Source organism: Camelus ferus, chromosome 4 (assembly GCF_009834535.1).
Source record: "Camelus ferus isolate YT-003-E chromosome 4, BCGSAC_Cfer_1.0, whole genome shotgun sequence".
Lineage (NCBI taxonomy): Eukaryota > Metazoa > Chordata > Mammalia > Artiodactyla > Camelidae > Camelus > Camelus ferus.
In genome coordinates this window covers 34,114,874-34,132,962 of record NC_045699.1, presented here as the reverse complement: position 1 = coordinate 34,132,962, position 18,089 = coordinate 34,114,874, and the positions used below count along the sequence as shown (strand labels likewise).

Here is an 18,089-nt window from a genome sequence, read left to right as displayed (position 1 = left end):
TATATATTTGTAGAGACACATGTTTGGATTTCAGTTATTTTTTTTTAAAAATACTTGTACTTTAAAAATACAAACCATATAGTAGACCACACCAAAAATAGTAAAATGTAACTAAAACGTCACCATCAAGAACAAACTACTGTTAACAATTGGATGAGCATCCTTCCAGGTCACTCTCTGCACAGGTAAACATGTAGACATCGTAGACAACGTTATACACCTGGGGCTATACTAGACATGCTCCTTTGCTACCTGTTCTTTCCACAGAGGAATACTGTTTGATGGTTTTCTTCATGGGAATATAGATCTGTATCATCACTTTTCTAGCTGCGTAATACTCCATTTGTACGAACATACCATAATTTGGTGAATACTTAAAAGTTCTTTTAAAGACTGTTATAGAGGACAAGGTACAAATCAGTTGGGTGAAACTCCTGAGATTTACTTCCCATAGATAATGAGGATTCAAGTAGTGTCTAAGACTCAGGCACAATTTATAGGATGTGTATAGTATAGATAGTATGTTAGTAACCTATAAGATGTGTTAAAAACCAAACAGAATAAATGGAGTGTTTTGTGTTAAATATAGACGAAAAGAAGGAAACAAAGCAGGATGTTACTTATAAATAGAAGGTTCTGAAAGAAGCTCAAAATAAATCTTAAATGTTAATATTTGATAAAATATTAATAAACGTAATAAATATCTAATTTATAATTGTGTTTATAATGGAATAATAATAGTTTTATAGCTTACAGTTTATATTAATATATCATTAAACTACTATTATAGTTTTATTATATAGATACAATATAATGGAATAATATAGTTTTACAGCTTACAGTCTGTATTATTAATTAATAATAAATATTTCCTGTCTAATGAAATATTAACAATATACAAAGCCCAGCTCATGTTACCTCCAGATTAACAGCTATGTCATCCTTAAATTGATCACCCATTAGTGACACCCATTATGTCCAATTTTGGCCCCATTTATACTCTGGCCCAGAATGCAGACAGAACACAGATCACAGATGAGCTATAGCTACTGGCCAGGTATACGTGCCCTGCATCCCTCTGGTGGGGCAAGCCTGTGCTGGCGTCAGACTTCATCTGCCGAGACCCCTGTTCCACCTCGAATTTGGCCTTTGCAACCACACCATCATCGTGGAAAGCTGACTGCCACAGAGACAGGACACGTGAAGACTGCAAACACATGGTTCCAGAGTGTGGACCTTTTGCCCTCTTTGTTTCTTAACCGAATTGTGTTTAAGTGTTGGAATCCTTCTCCCTTTCTCACCACATGTTTTCAAACTGAATAAATCGTGTGACTAAACACCTGACTTGGTGTCTGAGCCCTTCTGTCTCATGATCTCTGGGAGAGCTTGCTCTCGGAGGCTAAGACTGCATCAAGTTAATTTCCAGCACTCCTAGAGTAATGCAGGGTTGGGAGCCATAATGAGTAAAATTTCGTACGTAGAAGGGACATCAAATTCTGTGCTCATCTGGGCCACGAGGGCGAGGTTGACGTAAGAGTGGAATCTTTCATTCAATTCCAGGAATGTGTGGGACTTTCACCTTTTCCTGCCTCCAAAGTTATTACCTAAGTTTTTAAACAAATCAATCAAGATTTATTACCAAGCGATTCAGGGCTCGCTGAGATTTATACTCTGTACACTAAATCACATAAACAAAGTGTTTTCTATTAATTTTCCAGAATTAATCATAGCTATTCTTGCCAGTGACACTTCATTTTTTACCTGTCTTCTCTCCCCCTGATCTAGTTCCGCCTCTGCTGGAACTATCCTCCACATACTAAAGTATTTTGATACTTGTTCTAAATCCTGTCATATGTATTCTACTGAGCCAAAGCCATCAGAAGAGACAAATTGAACTGTAACATATTATGAAGCCTCTTTCAGAGTGTGTTGCCAGAGTTAGTAATCAGACTTAAGATCTGAACTAAAAATAATCATTTTGATTTTTGACTATCAATAATTATATTGCAAATATCAAAGTCAACGATGAATAATAATTATAATCAAATAATCATGTATAATTTTCAACAGTCAATAATTTTTTCAAATATCAATAAAATTATGATTAGGTAGGGGAAATTCTGTCTGGGGTGTTTTGTCTAATCTCAATATGCAGCCAGATTACCTCTAAATGAATCAAAATTTTGGCTGAACTGAAAACTGCTGTCACCAACCACTCAACCGATGAAAATGTGATGAAGCACTAAAATTAGGGCTCCAGTGATGACGACCCTCCCAAACAGAAGCTAGTTGCATTATTTTATTATAAGAGGAATCATGAAACACGCTGCCTTCCCCACACAGCCACAGCACTAGGGGCCCAAGACAGGCAGCACACACCACAACGTAACTGCTGACTGAAAACTCAGGTACAACTCCCTTCCCCATGAAAATTCCCTCAGACAGTGCTGTGCCTAGCCCAGAGGGTGCCTGAAACCAGTTAGTGGATCCCTAATTGGCCTGAATAGGTGGAGGAGGAAGTGCTGAAGAGAAAGGCAGGTGGTGGGGAGGAAAAAAGATGGTAAGTACAAAGATTCCTTGTAAGAAGTGTGTCTGAAAAGTTGGGGGGTGGAGGGGTGGCTCTGGGTTTGGAAGTCCCTAGTCATCTTCTAATTCTTAGGTTCTGGATTCTCTAAAACATGCAGGAGTATAATTAAATGTATGTTTCAGAACCTAGGTTGACTCTTACTCATCTACGTGCTGTGCTTAAAATGTCCAGACATCTCACATTTCCAGAGATAGGCCAATGGCCACCGCTGTCTTGTTGATTTCATGAGCAAACCATGCACTCTAATTCTTGTTTGGAAAACACATGAGACTACAAATAAAGCATTAGGAAGTAAGAATAAACACTTCCTATTTTTATTTTCCTTCCACTTAAAATGGTATGCCAATTTCTTATGATGAAAATTTACTTGAATTGCTAAAATAATAAAGCCTTTGTATATAAGTATCTGAAGCAATGCTCTTTCATTTTAAATATTTAAGGAAGAAAATATGGAATTACTGTGTGAGTACTGACAGAACTACATAGAAATCTCTATGGCTAGACAATCAAAGTACTTACATCCCTGAATGCTGAAATAATTCCAAGGAAACGTACTTATAATACTAGCGCAGGACTAACACATTGCTTACAAACATTTAGGCTGGTTTGAGATGGAAATTAACAAGAGGACATCTTGGGGGGAAGGTATGGTTCAGTGGTAGAGCACATGCTTAGCATGTACAGGTCCTGGGTTCAATCCCCAGTACCTCCACTAAAATGAATAAATAAATAAAACCTAATTACCCCTCCAAAAAAAAGACAAAACAAACAAACAAGAATAGGACATCTATACTCAGATAGCCTGTGTATTTATAGGTAATTAACATTTTAATAGCAAAAGAGCACATCATCTTGAACATACACCCTCTTTCTTCCACGAATTTTAAATTTCATACATTCTAATAATTTTCCATCAGTCTCTTTAAGCGGATAGGATAGACAACTGAAATAGGAGAGTATCTTCTCCAGAAACAAACAGGCTGGTGGCCTGGTGACCTGACCTCCACACCATTGCTTTTCTCAGCGAACCACAAGGAAACAGGGCAGAAACGAAGAAGCCAGTAAACCAAGAGAAGCTCGTGGGGAAAGAGCTACAACAATGGATCAGACATACCCAGGTTCCAACAAGCCCCAGCTCTGCTGCTTCTTAGGTTTAATACACGACATGGCCACTATTCAGTGGTTCTTGATCTGGAAAAATGGAAATTTTACATGGTCTGACCTAATGCCTGTATGACTTGGTCAGCTTCTTTAAACCCTCCAAGCTTCCATTTCTTTATCTGTAAAACGGTATAGAGAGTTGTATCATGTCTCCTCAAAATTCACATGAGGAAGCCTTAACCCTCATTACCTCAGAATGTGGCCTTCCTTGGAGATAGGGTCTTTGCAGAGATAACCAAGTTAAACTGAGGTCTTCAGGGTGGGCCCTAATCCAGTATGGCTGGTGACCTTATAAAAAGGGCAAATTTGGACACGGAGACAGACACACATAGGAAGGAAGAAGGCCATGTATGAGCTATGTAGAGAGGCCTGGAATAGGTCCTTCCCTCATAACCCTCAGAAGGAACCAGCCCTGCCAATAGCTTGATTTCAGACTTCCAGCCTCCAGGACTGCCAGCCAATGCATTTCTGTTGTTTACACCACCCAGTGTGCGGTGCAGCCCTAGGAAACTCACACAACTAGAGATTAGAGTTGGCCCTACACCTCGGAGGGTGGGGATGAGAAGTAAAGGAAGACAATGCAGGTAGGACGTCAGCACAGTACCAAGTACACGACAATGAGCACCCAAAGGAACACAAAGCTTTCGTCTTTACTACTATAGATTGATACTTCACTTCACTTAGGAATTACAGTGAAATTCTCACCACAGAAAACCTTTCCTCTCACCCAGTGCAGCATCTCCAGGCCCTCTGATGTGCAGTCTTTGCTCCCTGCATGTCTTTTTTCCTCTTTGCACACCTGGCCAACAATCTTTCCTCCTCAGGTTCCTTTCAAATATCATCCTCTCCAGGAGGCCTCCCCTCATTTAATCACTGCCTCAGGCCTTCTGCTCGCATCCACAGTAAGGGGTAAGTACAGCCCTTTCCACACAGCAATGCAATTACTGATCCCAAGTTAGACTCCCAGGTCCCCCACGGATGAGCCTTTGGGTTCCTCTAAATTTCCCTCGGGTGGTGCTGTGTGAAGTGCTCATTAAATATTTGGGGAAAGAATCCGTTCACCGCAGGTAGGGAACCTGGCACACACACCAGCTATAAACAAGCCCATGCTTTACAGCAGCTGTTAAAAATACTGTCCAGGTTAGTGGTTTTCAAAGTGTGGCTCGGAAACCAGCTGTTAGAAATGCAAATTCCTGGGCCTCACCCCAGACTGAAGCCACACCTGGAGGGGGCGGGACCCAGGAATCTTTAACAAGCCCTCCAGGTGATTTTGACGCACCTAAGTTTGAGAGCTCTGAGTCTCTCCAATTCCACAGGAAGAGGTTAGGAAGCTGGTGTGAGCCTCCCAGGCATGCCTATAGGTGAGGAGCCCCCAGCGGGGAGGGGACTGCAGGGGGCTCCCAGGGACAGAAGTAAGTTTTTAACTTTCACCCTCAACTCACTTTTTTTTCCCTTGGTTTTGTTTTGTTGTTGTTGTTGAGGGAGAGGTATATTGGGTTTATCTATTTTATTCATTTTAACCAAGGTAATGGGGATTGAACTGAGGACCTCGGGCATGCTAAGTGTGCCCTCTACCACGGAGCTATACCCTCAACTCACTTTTCTAAGCCCATATTACAGGGTGAGTCGGTGATAACTCTAAGATATCTAAATTGCCTAACAATGAGAATCCGTGTCTAGGAAATGCGGCTCTGTCCAGACTCTTAGCATCATTCCTGAAGGCAAAGAGGCAGAGATGACTTTGCCACATCAGAAAAGTAAACATCAAAGCCCCTTAAAGTACAAAGAAACAAGTGCCAGGCAAATAGTGCTCTCCACAGACACCAAGACTGTAAAGGGAGGCAAAGCACCTAGAATTTGGTGATCGGAAACCTCAGGTTCAGGGCAGGTTCTACAGATACCCTCCTCCACCCATGCCAGACATTGCTAATTGATCACAACATTCCTGCTCAACCAATGAGGACAGCATCCAGGAATCCTGAACCCAGGCAGCCACTCTCAATTATCAGAACTAGCCCTTGAAAAAAACCTGTTTACTATCTGAGTTTAGGAGTTAAGCCATCAAGCTCTACAGAGTTAGTATGGAAACCAGCTACTATTTTAGGAATCTCACTCAACTTGGGAATCAGAGGCTGTGCAATCTTGGGGAAACCATTTAAAATCTTTGAATCTCAGTTTCCTTATTTACAAAAGGGAGCTGGTAAGAGCGTCCCAGGGATGTTCTAAGGATAAACAAGGTGGATGTACACACCTTGCCCAGTGCCTGGCAAATAAAATGCTCTCAATAAATGTTTGCTGCATCTGAAAGTACGGCTGTGTCTGAAAAACCTCACCACCCAAGCTCTCCTGGGGCTGATTCACCCCAGAAAGCCAAGCTTCAGTGTTTACATTCGAAGGAGCTTTGGAGTAAGGTATGGACTTGGGAAACCAAACTGATCTTAAAGGGAATGTGGTCACAAGTATAGGGAATCAGAACCAAGAGGTATTTATCAGAGGGGCTTGCCTGAGTCAGAACAAGCCTTCCCTCCAGAGGTAATACCAGCTCCAATACCCCTTTGCTATACTCCATGCCTTCCCTCCAGCTCATTTGACTAAAGCAACAGATCCTACCCAGAAATCTACTTTCAGGAAAACCACTTCTGGGGTCTAGGCAACCATCTGTCTTCTTATGTTTAGAACCTTTAAGAGCTCCCTACAGAAACAGAGGACTTCCCCACTCCTGTGTCCCCATTTGGACAGACAGACTCCAAGAAAGGCCTTGGTGTGTGCCCAGTGCTTGCTGTATGTTAACTCACTCAGCATCACGTTAACACTCCCTTTTTACAGACGAAGGATGTGGGACTCAGAGACATTACAACGTGCCCAAGATCACACAATCAGAGGGCAGGAACACTGGGATTTGAACAGCTATCTGACATTCACACTCCACTAAACTCCAGTGCTGACATGCAGCTGGAACCCACCCCAGCAGGGTCCTCGAGCTTCAACAGACAGGAATTATGAAACAAGCAGATGAAAAAAATTTCAACCCCCTTCCAGCCAGTCATGGACTGGCCTATAATCGGGGTTAAAGTGTAACTAAGAACAAAAACATCCCAGCATCTGTCTAAATAAAATTTAATACCTTGTAAATCTCATTTAATTCGTTCTTAAAATGGAATCAGTAAATAGATAATACTCAGCTCTTTTGCTAAAAGCCTGTATGTAATTAATCTTCAGAAGCCAGTGTGACTGATGTCTTTTTTTATTTTCAGCAAGGTGCTTACCACTGTTATATAATTCTGCTACCTCAAAGATACTAGAAAAATGTGACCTACCAGAATGACCTATAACCCCAGAAAACAAAATAACTTGCTAGGCAATTATTCTGAACCACGGGAATTGGACTTACATGCTTTAGCCAGGAAGAACCTCAGTTGGCATTTGCCTGAAGCTACCCATCAATTCAGATTAGAAATGCAGTTAAGATCTTTCTGTTCTTTTGGAAATAGGCCATTGCAATTAAATTTTCTTTGATATTAAACAATTTCTATCAGCAACATAGAAAATGGTGGTCTTGACTTCCAGGATGTGACGAAGTTTACATCAAACTTTTAGTGGAGAAAAGCCAGTAACCAGAGACAAAGTCAAGTACCTGGTAAAGCAGGCTGTCTGCCGGCACGAGCCTGGGTTTCGGGGAGCACTTGCGCCAGGAGGGACAGCTGGGCTGCCAATCCCACTCACAGGGAGATGACAATAATGTGGTACTTTGCACCCTGAAAAAGACGGTGTTGTTAAAAACCCAGCATGGTCATTGTCAGCTTGGTGAAATCTCGGGAAATGCACCAAGGTTCACATTCTTACAAGTCACCCACTTATAGTCTGGCTTTTAATGTAGCCACACAGCTGTGCAACCACAACCACAGTCCATTTTAGTACATTTTCATTACTTCAAAGAAAAAAAACCCAGGACCCCTTAGATATCACCCCCTAATTCTCAAGTCCCTCCCCTCACCCCATCCTGGCCCCGAACAACCACCAATCTAATTTTTGTCTCTATAGAGTTACCACTTTTAGAGATTTCATATAAATGAACTCATACAAATGTGACCTTTCGTGACTGGCTTCTTCCACATAGCATAATGTTTTCATGTTGCCCCATGTGTCAGAACTTCACTCCATTGAATTAGACTGCAGTTCACATATCTCCTTATCAGGTGATGGACATTTGGGTCGGTTGTTTCCACTTTTAAGCTAGTACGCACAAATGATTATAAGGACCTAGTTTTCATTTCTCTCAGATATATATCTAGAAGTGGAATTGTTTGTTGCCCCAATGTTTTCAGTCTTCAAAAAAATGGAAAAAATGAGTAACCATGTGAAGTTTGGCACCATCAATCCCCCGAGGGTCACCCTGAGGGAGAAGCTCTTAAAAGAACTCACTTCTCAGGTTAAAAAAAAGACTACTCAGCAGGTGAGAAAACATCTAGAGAAAACCTTTTCTTAATCATGGTAAGACATACTTAATATAAAATTTACAATTTTAAAGTATACAATAGGAAAAAACGTTTGAAACTAGCAGGGAATGTGTGGGTTTTTTGGTTTTTTTTTTTTTTTTTTTTTTTTTTTTTGCAGCACTTACAATACTAGTTCATCTTTATATGTGTGGGTTGCCCCCAATCAGAAAAGATGGCCAATACTTTTTCTTTTTACCCCTCATCCCAAGGGGATGAAGAAAACTCCTCGTGGACTTTTTATGAATCCTGCATGTGCTTTTTAAACAGCACAAGGAGGCAAGCTAATTTCTGGGCCGGGCTGGGCCCCGACATCTTCACATGGGGCATCACAGAGAACACTTCCAGTGGGAGGAAGAATGTGGCTTCTCACCAGTTCTGGACACACTCTTCTGTTTGCTGGACAAAGTGATATTGTGGCATCTGTGCAAAACATTCCCTACACAATGAAACAGAAGTAAAAAATAGCGTCCATTTTATTTGTACAGGCAGGAGACCCATTTCCCTTCTCCCAGGATCAGCAGGAAATGTGGGCACAGGCTAAAGAGAAGCCATCTGGATATCCTACAAAGCAAGCACCAGGATTAGAGCCCAGCCCAAACACAGTTTCTATTATTATCTTCCCACAATAAATAAATGTTCAGCAAATCAAGATGGGCTTGGTTCTGCTTTTGGCCTTAATATGAAATTTTCCTACAGGTATCAGTTTCAAAGAGAGTTTGCTTCTTTTATTGAAATGGCTTGCTTTTGAATTGAGTCAGTTTTCTGCATTTTGATGACATGCTGCTTTAAACCTCCGTTTATAATATTGCCTGAGGTTTTGGGCACGTATGAGAACCACCAATAATTGGCCACTTCTGAAATACACTGTGATTGACTACGGCCGCCTTTCAATTAAGATAAAGCTTGGAAGAAAGAACTAAATAATATTATTGATGTTGGGTAGTACTGACAAATATGTAAAATTATTGTCAGGTAACATTAAGTTAGTACTTGAAAACTTTAAAAGGAAAATCCATAGGTGGCTCAGTATTTTTGTTATTGGGTGCCAATTCCTTAAAAAAAAGTTGTGTTTTGTTGTTTTTTTTTTTTAATTTATAAACCAAGTAAGCATTGACAAAATATTTGCTGTGGTCCTATCCTGTGTCCGGGCATTGGGGTGAACATGCAGTGTGTAAGTCATCCAATCTGTGCTTCAATAAACTTGCAAGATTCAGTCAATTGGTTGGTAGCTGGTTTGGGCCTATCATGTGATTACAGTTTGCAGAGTAGAAGCCCCAGCACTGCCCTGTTTGCAGACAGCAGGGCAAAGCACTAAAAGGAAGAAGGGGCTGGTGTGTGTGAAAGAATCCTTTGAGGTTTTAAAAATTCAATCATGACCTGACTTCCAATTATGTTTTAAAATGCACAAGGAGCTGCTCTTGAATACTATGCAGTATTCCATGTATGTTGTAGCAAGTGGGATATTTATTGAAAAGAATAAAAGGGACAGAATTCTTGGAAGAAGTATTGGCCCCACTATTTAGTCCACCAGCTTAAGAGACACCTCGGGCCAGAATGCGTGTGGGCAGATTTCCCTCCACAGAAACACAGCTAATCACCTGCCTTCTTACCACTGAGATGTCAAACAGCTGCACAGAGGGAAGGTATTGGGACAAGAAGTTTTCAGGAAGATCAGAGAACCGTGAGGTCAAGAGAGAGCAAGTAGGGTATCGGGAAAGCGCCTTCTCTAGATGCCTGCCCCTCAAACTGTGGTTCATGGACTGAACCAGCAGCATCGTCCGGACCATCCACCAGGTGGGCATCACCTGAACTGACAGTATCACCTGGAAGTTTACTAAAATGCACACTCTCGGGCCCCACCACATCTACAGAATTAGAATCTGCATTTTAACAGTGATTCGTATGCACATACGAGAAATAAGGTATCAAGGTGCCTCTGGAGAATTTAGAACTCTTTAATAAGATTAATCAGTAGGAGATAACCGCCACCATCTCCTTACCAGAAAAGGAGAGTTTACTACAGAGTTAGTGAGAGATAGCAATACGTCCAAAGGAAGGCTGTGTCATTGATAAAGGAGTCAGCAAACAAGCCAAAAAAAAAAAAAGCGGATCAGCAAAATAATGTTTTGTCCACGTATATTCAAAAAACTCAAGAATTACAGATACAAGGAAGATCTTGATGTGTGATACAGTGCTATTGCATCAGGCTCAAAGGAATGTTCTCTTAAAAAAATAATAAAAGGAGCATTCAACTTGCCTCATTAAGGATCGCTTTGGAATGAGTCATTTGACTTCTGTTTGGCTCGACCTGGGGAATTGAGGAGAACTAGAGGTGGTGCTATGTAGGGTACTTACTCATTCCAATGGCTGGAAGAGGTTACCTCCAAAAAGAAATGAATAATGTGGCAATCAATTTACACATCTGAACCGTGGGTGTTTGTTTAGGGTGAATCCCTTAATGAACAGTCCTGAGTCAGAAACTAAGAATATCCAGTTGCTGTCTGAGGGCCAAGCCCTCGATCATGATGACTCAAATGACGTGGTTTCAAACTTGTAAAATTCGAAGACTACATTAGAATTAAGGAATGGTAAAGATAGAAACCACATGCTTTGCACATATTCTCCAAATTGTATGTCCAGAACAAACACCCTCATCAAATGCAGTGTTCCTTCCCGCTGAGCCCAGACTCAGCCTAGGGATCCTCCCTAACTTGACCCTCGAAGCAGCCCACCCATCAACTGGTCGTGGCATGACATGTGAAACTCATTTGCTGTCCCTGGCAAAAGGTCCTCTTGGCTCTAAATTTCCTTTGTTTTGGGACAAAGTTCCAGGTGAAGGTAGGCTCAGTCTCGAGGGGCTACTTGCAGAATCACAATTTGGTCATCACAACATGTTTTCCATAGCTGTCACTAAACATTGACCCACCCGGTCTCTCCTAGGGTCACTCTATGCCTCTTGCACCCTCTACACATACACACACACTTCCTTTCACTTTCAAGACAAGAGCAAAGTAGTCATCAGCATCATCACCATCATGCTGCCTCAGGATTCCATTCTAAAGCATCTCTAAAATTCCCCAAAGAAATATCTAATGTACTTCTAATAAAATCTACCTTTCACAGATGGGAAGAGAATCTACCTAAATCAAATGTTTCAACAGTGGCAGCATGCACATTTTGGGGTGGATGAGTCTTTGTTGTGGAGGAGGTGGGGTGCTGTCTTGTCCTTTGTAGAATGCTGGGCAGCATCCCTGGCCTCCACCAGGTAGATACCAGTACCACCCACCCAGGGGCTGGAACAACCAAAAGTGTGCCCAGACATTGCCAAATGTCCTTTGGGGGCAATTCCTGACACTACAACCCCTCCCTTGAGAACTATTGATCATAGCAATTCTCTTAGGAAGATGGGACTACGGATGCTTTTTCCCTCCTTATTTTTCTGAATGTATAGTGTTTATATGATAAAAATAAGCTAGTGACTTTCTACTTCTTAAAAAGAAGTATCATCAGCTACACAGATACTTCAAGTTGATCCCTGAGTGTCAAATGTGTGGCTTGTTCAGCTTAAAAATTGAATTCAGTCTGTAAAAGTACTGTCTACCATGCAGATGCTTTCAGTTAAACTTCTCAATGTGTGAAAGACACAAAAAGAGGGACTTCAGAGAAGAAAGTCAGGATTGAGCTCTCTTAACCATTCAGGAAAAAAATGTCTAAACCCTTCTTCAACATGGTTAATCAGTGTGGCTTTAGAAAGAGATGTGAAGCAAAAACTGCTGTTTGAAGAAGAGTATTTACTTGAAACATAGCCTGTATATACACTTCAGTCAGACAAATACTTGCCTTGTAGGGGAAAAAAAACATACAGCGCAATTTACTTCATCTTAAAGAACTGCTACACTTAAGGACCACGTAAAATTTTTTCAAAATCAGAAAATTAAAATACCTGAATGAAAAAATGGGATCTAGACACACTCATTACTTCATCTTCTTGACTGTCAGACCAGGAATTTTCTTAGAGAATTATTACTAGGAACTTCATTACTATTTTAATTCAGCCTGGGAAGACCATATCTGCCAGGAAGAAACAAGTTCTCATTTGCTGTGACAACACAAATTTGGAATCCAGTCTGAGCCTGAACTTAAAATGGTGTTTAACTTTACCCATAAAAAGGCAATGTGCTTAGAAAATGAATATGATAAACAAGATAAAATGTATACATTGCTCTGGGAGGCAATATTATTTAAAATGCTGATAAGAACTAAACAAATAAATGGGAGGCTGACTAGAAAAAAATAAAGAAATAAGTTCTCAATGAACTCAATATCTATTACCCTCATGACATGGATGACATCTAGGCCCCCAAAACACACACAAAGCATCTTTTGGTCTTCTATGCTTACCCGGGCTGCTGCCAAAGGTTCACGTGTCTTCTGCTCTCAGGTAGAAGTTCTCTTTTGTTAAGTGGGGTGATACCAACTGCTGCTTCCAGAATAGCCATGTATTTCTTGTACCTCATCTTGTCCCCTCTCAGTCCAAGGTCATGTAAACTTTGGTACCGTTCAGCTGAAGCAGACGAAGTAATCTTTGCAATACTACAAGCAGCTCTGCTTTTCGATGCTCTGTGTATCCCTAGCCAGAGCTATTAGACTCTACCGTGGAGGGGTAAGGCCTGGGGGCGAGGCTGAGGCCAAACCATGAATAAATAAAGTCCCGTTCAGATTTCCCTGCAAAGTCAGTATTATATAAGGCTAGAGAATTTTGAATAAAGCACTCATGAAAATGATTTGCAGGACAACTGTGATTCTAAACACGGCAATCTAACGTACACTCCCCAATTAATCCGCACATAAATCTTTGAGGCCACTAATCCTTCAAGTACTAATGGCGCACAAGGTGATTTATCCCAAGGTCTGGTAATAATTGGTCCAAAAAGCCTGCGTGCCTCTGGATGAACTAAAACCAGAAGCAGATCTGCTCTTTCTATAAATACCTCTCTCTAAAAGGCTGTGCTAACATTGAAAAGGGAGTTCCTCTTGTCATTTAAGAATGCATTTCTAAATGCTATAAAACTCTTCACTTGAGTCAATAGCAAAGCAAAGATTAATTAATACAGGAAAAAACTCTGGCTTTAAAAAAATATATCTTTTTAAAATACCTCTAAAACCCAACATGGGTTAGCTCTGCTAGCATGGAAATACACTGTTTGGAGATGTTCAGAATCTAACTCCTCTCCCTTTTCATATGTGTCTCCTCTCAGCTTTAAGGACTTTTCCATGGGGCAAAGGTGAATGGTCCATCACAGTGACCCACCTAATGGGTCATGGTGCCCATGACCCAGACTGGGTGGACCAGTCTTCCCTGGGATGAAAACATGACATTCAGAGAGAAATGCCCTCTCTCCACTAGAGTTGGTAACCAGGGCTGATAGGAAGTTAAGAGCTGTTGGCAATCATGGTGGAAAGGGCTCACACCTACATGCTGAGAAAAACAGTCCCGGGGAAATGTGAAGCTATCATTTGAGTTTCTGGATCCAGCTATGCCCCAGATAACTGTCATCCTGGGAGATCCCAGCTACACTTCTACTACAGTGAATACATTGATTTTTGTGAAATTTACTTTCAGTTGAGGTTTTGTCCTTCTGACAGACTTCTGACTTATACACCCCCCTGACCAGCTTCTTCAAGCTTGCTTCTTTTTTTTTCTATCGAATGCTATAGGGCTTGGGCTGCTCCTTGTCTAAACAAATTCATATAAAGAAGGAAAGTAAGGCAGAAGAGAGTTGTCATGGAATAATTCTGACCAACCTAGATATTCATAGTGAATACATGTCCCAGCCCTCTCACATCCCCCAAATCTTGAACTCTTCCTCTACGGTCTTTCTCGTTCCTTAATAGCAAGTTTATTATTTCTTTTTCTTCTTTTTTTAACCTAAGGGACCGAAATCAGTGGTCTCCAAAGTAGGGTGCATATACCAACAATCTTTGGGGTGTGGGAAGAAAATGATAAACCATCTATTTCCTTTTTTTCTTTCATCCATTAAAACTTTAGTTTGAGTGTTTATGGTATTAAATATTCCTAATGTTTCCTTTAGGAACTAATAATGTTTTAAGTGTCATTAAAGTGTATCATTTATAAAGTAATATACTCATATATATTGTAGGATATGCTTAAAAATCTGAAGAGGTGTGTGAGCAAAAACCTTTCAGTGTGGGTAACTTAACCCTTCAACTGCTCTCTAAGCCTCAATTTCCCTCTCTATGAGATGAGAAGCCTAAACGGATGACTGCTAGGTTATCTTCCCACTACAGCAATGGACTAAAGGATCCCACTTCACTTGGCCCAATTACGTAATTACAGTCGGTCTTCCACATCCACAGATTACTATCCAGAGAGAAAACCAAACTTGGATCGAAAATATTGGGGGAGAAGGATATCAGAAAGCTCCAAAAAACAAAACTTGAATTTGCCTAGATCTGGCAACTATTTACATGGCATTTACATTGTATTCACAACTATTTACATGGCATTTACACTATATTAGATATTATAAGTAATGTAGAGATGATTTGAAGTATACAGGGAGATATGCATAGGTTGTATGCAAACACTATGCTGTTCTATATAAGGGACTTGAGCATCTCTGGATGTTGGTAACCCTGGGGGTCCTTGAACCAATCTCCTGTGGATACTGTAATACAATCCGACCACAAGTAAGTGAAAACAAGGGACAAACCATTTGGTCTTGGAATATTTCATTTCCATAGCATTCATGAATATTACTCCCACTGGTTGTTCTACAAACAATTAGTACCAGTTAGTCACAGGAATTCTTTTATAGGCTGAACTTGGTTGGCTACAGCTGCCACGGCTGAAAAAAGCTCCAATACAGCCCTCATTTAATCATACAGGACGATGTAATTATACTTACACAACACTCTTTGTTCTAACAAATTGTATTTCTAATGACATGTGATAAAAATTACTACACAACCCTCTCAAACAAGAAAAATATCTGAGTTACCAACGACAGAAAAATTAAGATTGTTACCCATTGGAAGCTGTTTTACTCTACTGAAAGTGGCACACTATTTTGTAAATGGCATGTTTTAAAGTTTCATTTTCTATAGGAATTTCTGATGCAGTTAACGTAACAACTCTTGCAAAGTGGTTCTTATCATGATGATCTCATACAAAATTAAAACTGAGTCTTTCATTAGGAAAAGAACTCTGCTCTAGCAAGTAGTTAGAATTTGCTTTTCTTCCGCAAATGAGATTTCAGCTTTCTAATTTATTCATCTTTTAAAACTGTCATCTTTATAAGAATGCCTTCATAATAGTATATGAGAACAAAAGCACAGAAAAAATATATTTAGCCAAAATATCCCATGTAGATATGTAAAAATAGAAAATTTTCTTTTTAATTCTAAAAATTCTTTGGAAATATTCATTTACTTGGTTAGTTCCCACAGAGTTCTAGAAATTCTTTACAACTACAACTATCTGATTAAAAATCATTTACTTAAAAAAATTTTTTAATATACATGATCCAAAAAAACTTGTAAGTCAGGATGCTCAAGTTCTCTTTCTGAATGATTAAAAGTGAACAGAAAAATTCACAGACCAGAATGACGTTCCCTTTGGTCAGATCCTTTCTACTTCATGTCTACCGGTGGAAAACTGTGGTCATCCTTCTTCACTGAGTATTTTAACTGTTCCTAGGCTTTGGAAGTATAAAAAATGGAAATGAACTAATACCCCAAACAGGCTGTTACACAGGGTGTGGCCTGCTTTTCAGGGAGCTGAAAAAAGTCTTAAAGTAGAAGAGCCAGGGAAACAGCTTCTCTTCTCCCCCCTAGTTCCACTACAAAGAAACCCTGTGACTTTATGCATCGTTTCATCCCCCCCATATCTTCATATAGAATACATATTTACATATTTGTTACTCAGATAAGGCACTAAAACACTGTAACAAAAATTATGTGATGTAAAAGAATTAACAAAGAGTTCAAGATTAGTTGTGGCTCTTCCAGATTTGCTTCCCTCAGCCCAAACTAGCCTTCTCTCTTCATAGCCATCCTCAGAATGCACCTGCTACTGGGTTTAAACTATTATCTTCAACTGGAGGTCACCAAATCTGTTCTTTTCAACCGGATCCTCTCACCCAACCCGCTATCTACCTGAAAGAACCCACTGCCCAGTCCCCAGCAGCAGCTGCTTCCTGCCTTTTTCTGTATCTTGCATCTTCCTCCTGGTTCTCCTCGCCTGAGACCTTGAAGCTACACTCACCCATTCCTGTGGTGCCCCAAGTCATACTAACCCCGTGACACAAGGAAAGAGAGCTGAGTTTAAACGGGAAGACTTGATTTGAATCCCACCTCTGCTGTTTACCGCCATGTGGGCTTGAAGAAGTTACTTGACCCTTCCGAACCTATTTCATTATCCGTAACACCAGGTGAGAAGTGCTGAGATACAGCAGTCTGCTGCCAGTGGTCGGAGAGGGTAGTTCACATATCCCACATTCCATTTTAGCTTTAAAAACTAAATCAGAGGTACAAACTTCCTGTTGTAAAATAAATGAGTCAAGGGTATGAAGTGTACAGCATGGGGAATATAGTTAAGAATTACACATATTTTTGTATGGTGACATATCATAACTCGATTTATCATGGTGATCATTTTGAAATGTACAGAAACAGCAAATCACTATGTTGTATACCAGGAACTAGCACAGCATTTTACAATTATACTTAAAAAACAAACATACACGCATGACTAGGATATTGTGCTGTACACCAGAACTTGACACACTGTACAACTCACTATACTTCAATAAACTAACAAACTCAGAGAAAAAGAGAGCAGATATGCGGTTACCAGAGGGTGAAGGTGAGGGGAGGGGGAACTAGATGAAGGCAGTCAAAAGGCACAAACTTCCAGTTACAAGATAAGTAAGTACTAGGGACATAATGTGCAGCATGATAAATATAATTAACATTGCTGTATGTTATATATGAAAGTTAAGAGAGTAAATTCTAAGAGTCCTCATCACATAAAATTTTTTTCTTTGATTTTGTATCTATATGAGGTGATGGACAGTCACTAAGCTGATTTTGATAATCATTTCATGATGCATATAAGTCAAATCATTATGCTTAGATCTTAAACATATATATATATATAATGCTGTATATCAATTATATCTCAATAAAACTGGAGGAAAAAAAGAAATAAGCAGAGAAAAAAATTTTTAAAGTTATTACATATAAAGCACCTAGTGCATATAATGTCCAGCATAGTCACCGAAGTGTGTTATTTTTCCCCTGCTAATTAGTTATGTCTTCATTTTTTCCAGAAAGTTCTCCTTGATTGAACCCCCTAGACTGGGCTAGGTACTCCTTTTTCTGCCTTCTCAAATAGTTTCTGCTTAATCTATCCAAACAGGAACCACGATGAATTTAACTTATGTGTTTAAGCATGTGGAAAGGATAGGGTGGGTCCTCCAGGCCATGGAAGATTAATTAAAGGAAAGGAGTCCTGGGCAGCATGGAGGGGGTCTGAGTTCCACGCTGATCCAGGACTGCCCCCAGCCCTCTCTAGTGGTGGTTTGCCTGGGTGTCGGACACAGGCTTGGTTCCGGGCAGAGCCCTGTTTAGTGCTGTGGCCGAGCTGGCTGCAGTCTCAGTGTGGGGCCCCCTGGAGGACCTGCCCCATAGCTGTATGTTTGGTGAACCCAAGAGACACTTCAGAGTTCAAGGCAGAAGAATCTGACAACGTGAGACCCCGTCTTGCTCTCCCAGGACATCTGTGGGAGATGGTGAAGCCAGGATAGCTGCTATGTTAACAC

The 18,089-nt window shown here is 40.4% G+C and overlaps 1 protein-coding gene across 2 annotated transcripts in view; it reads right to left on the bottom strand.

Annotated features, from left to right (window-relative positions):
* TJP2 (tight junction protein 2) overlaps positions 1 to 18,089 on the bottom strand; it is a 110,761-nt gene that overhangs the window by 80,695 nt on the left and 11,977 nt on the right. For both annotated transcript variants that reach the window (XM_032477789.1, XM_032477788.1), the window contains one exon: positions 7,383 to 7,503. The gene's annotated coding sequence lies outside the window, so the exon portion shown is untranslated. The remainder of the gene's footprint in view (positions 1 to 7,382; positions 7,504 to 18,089) is intronic.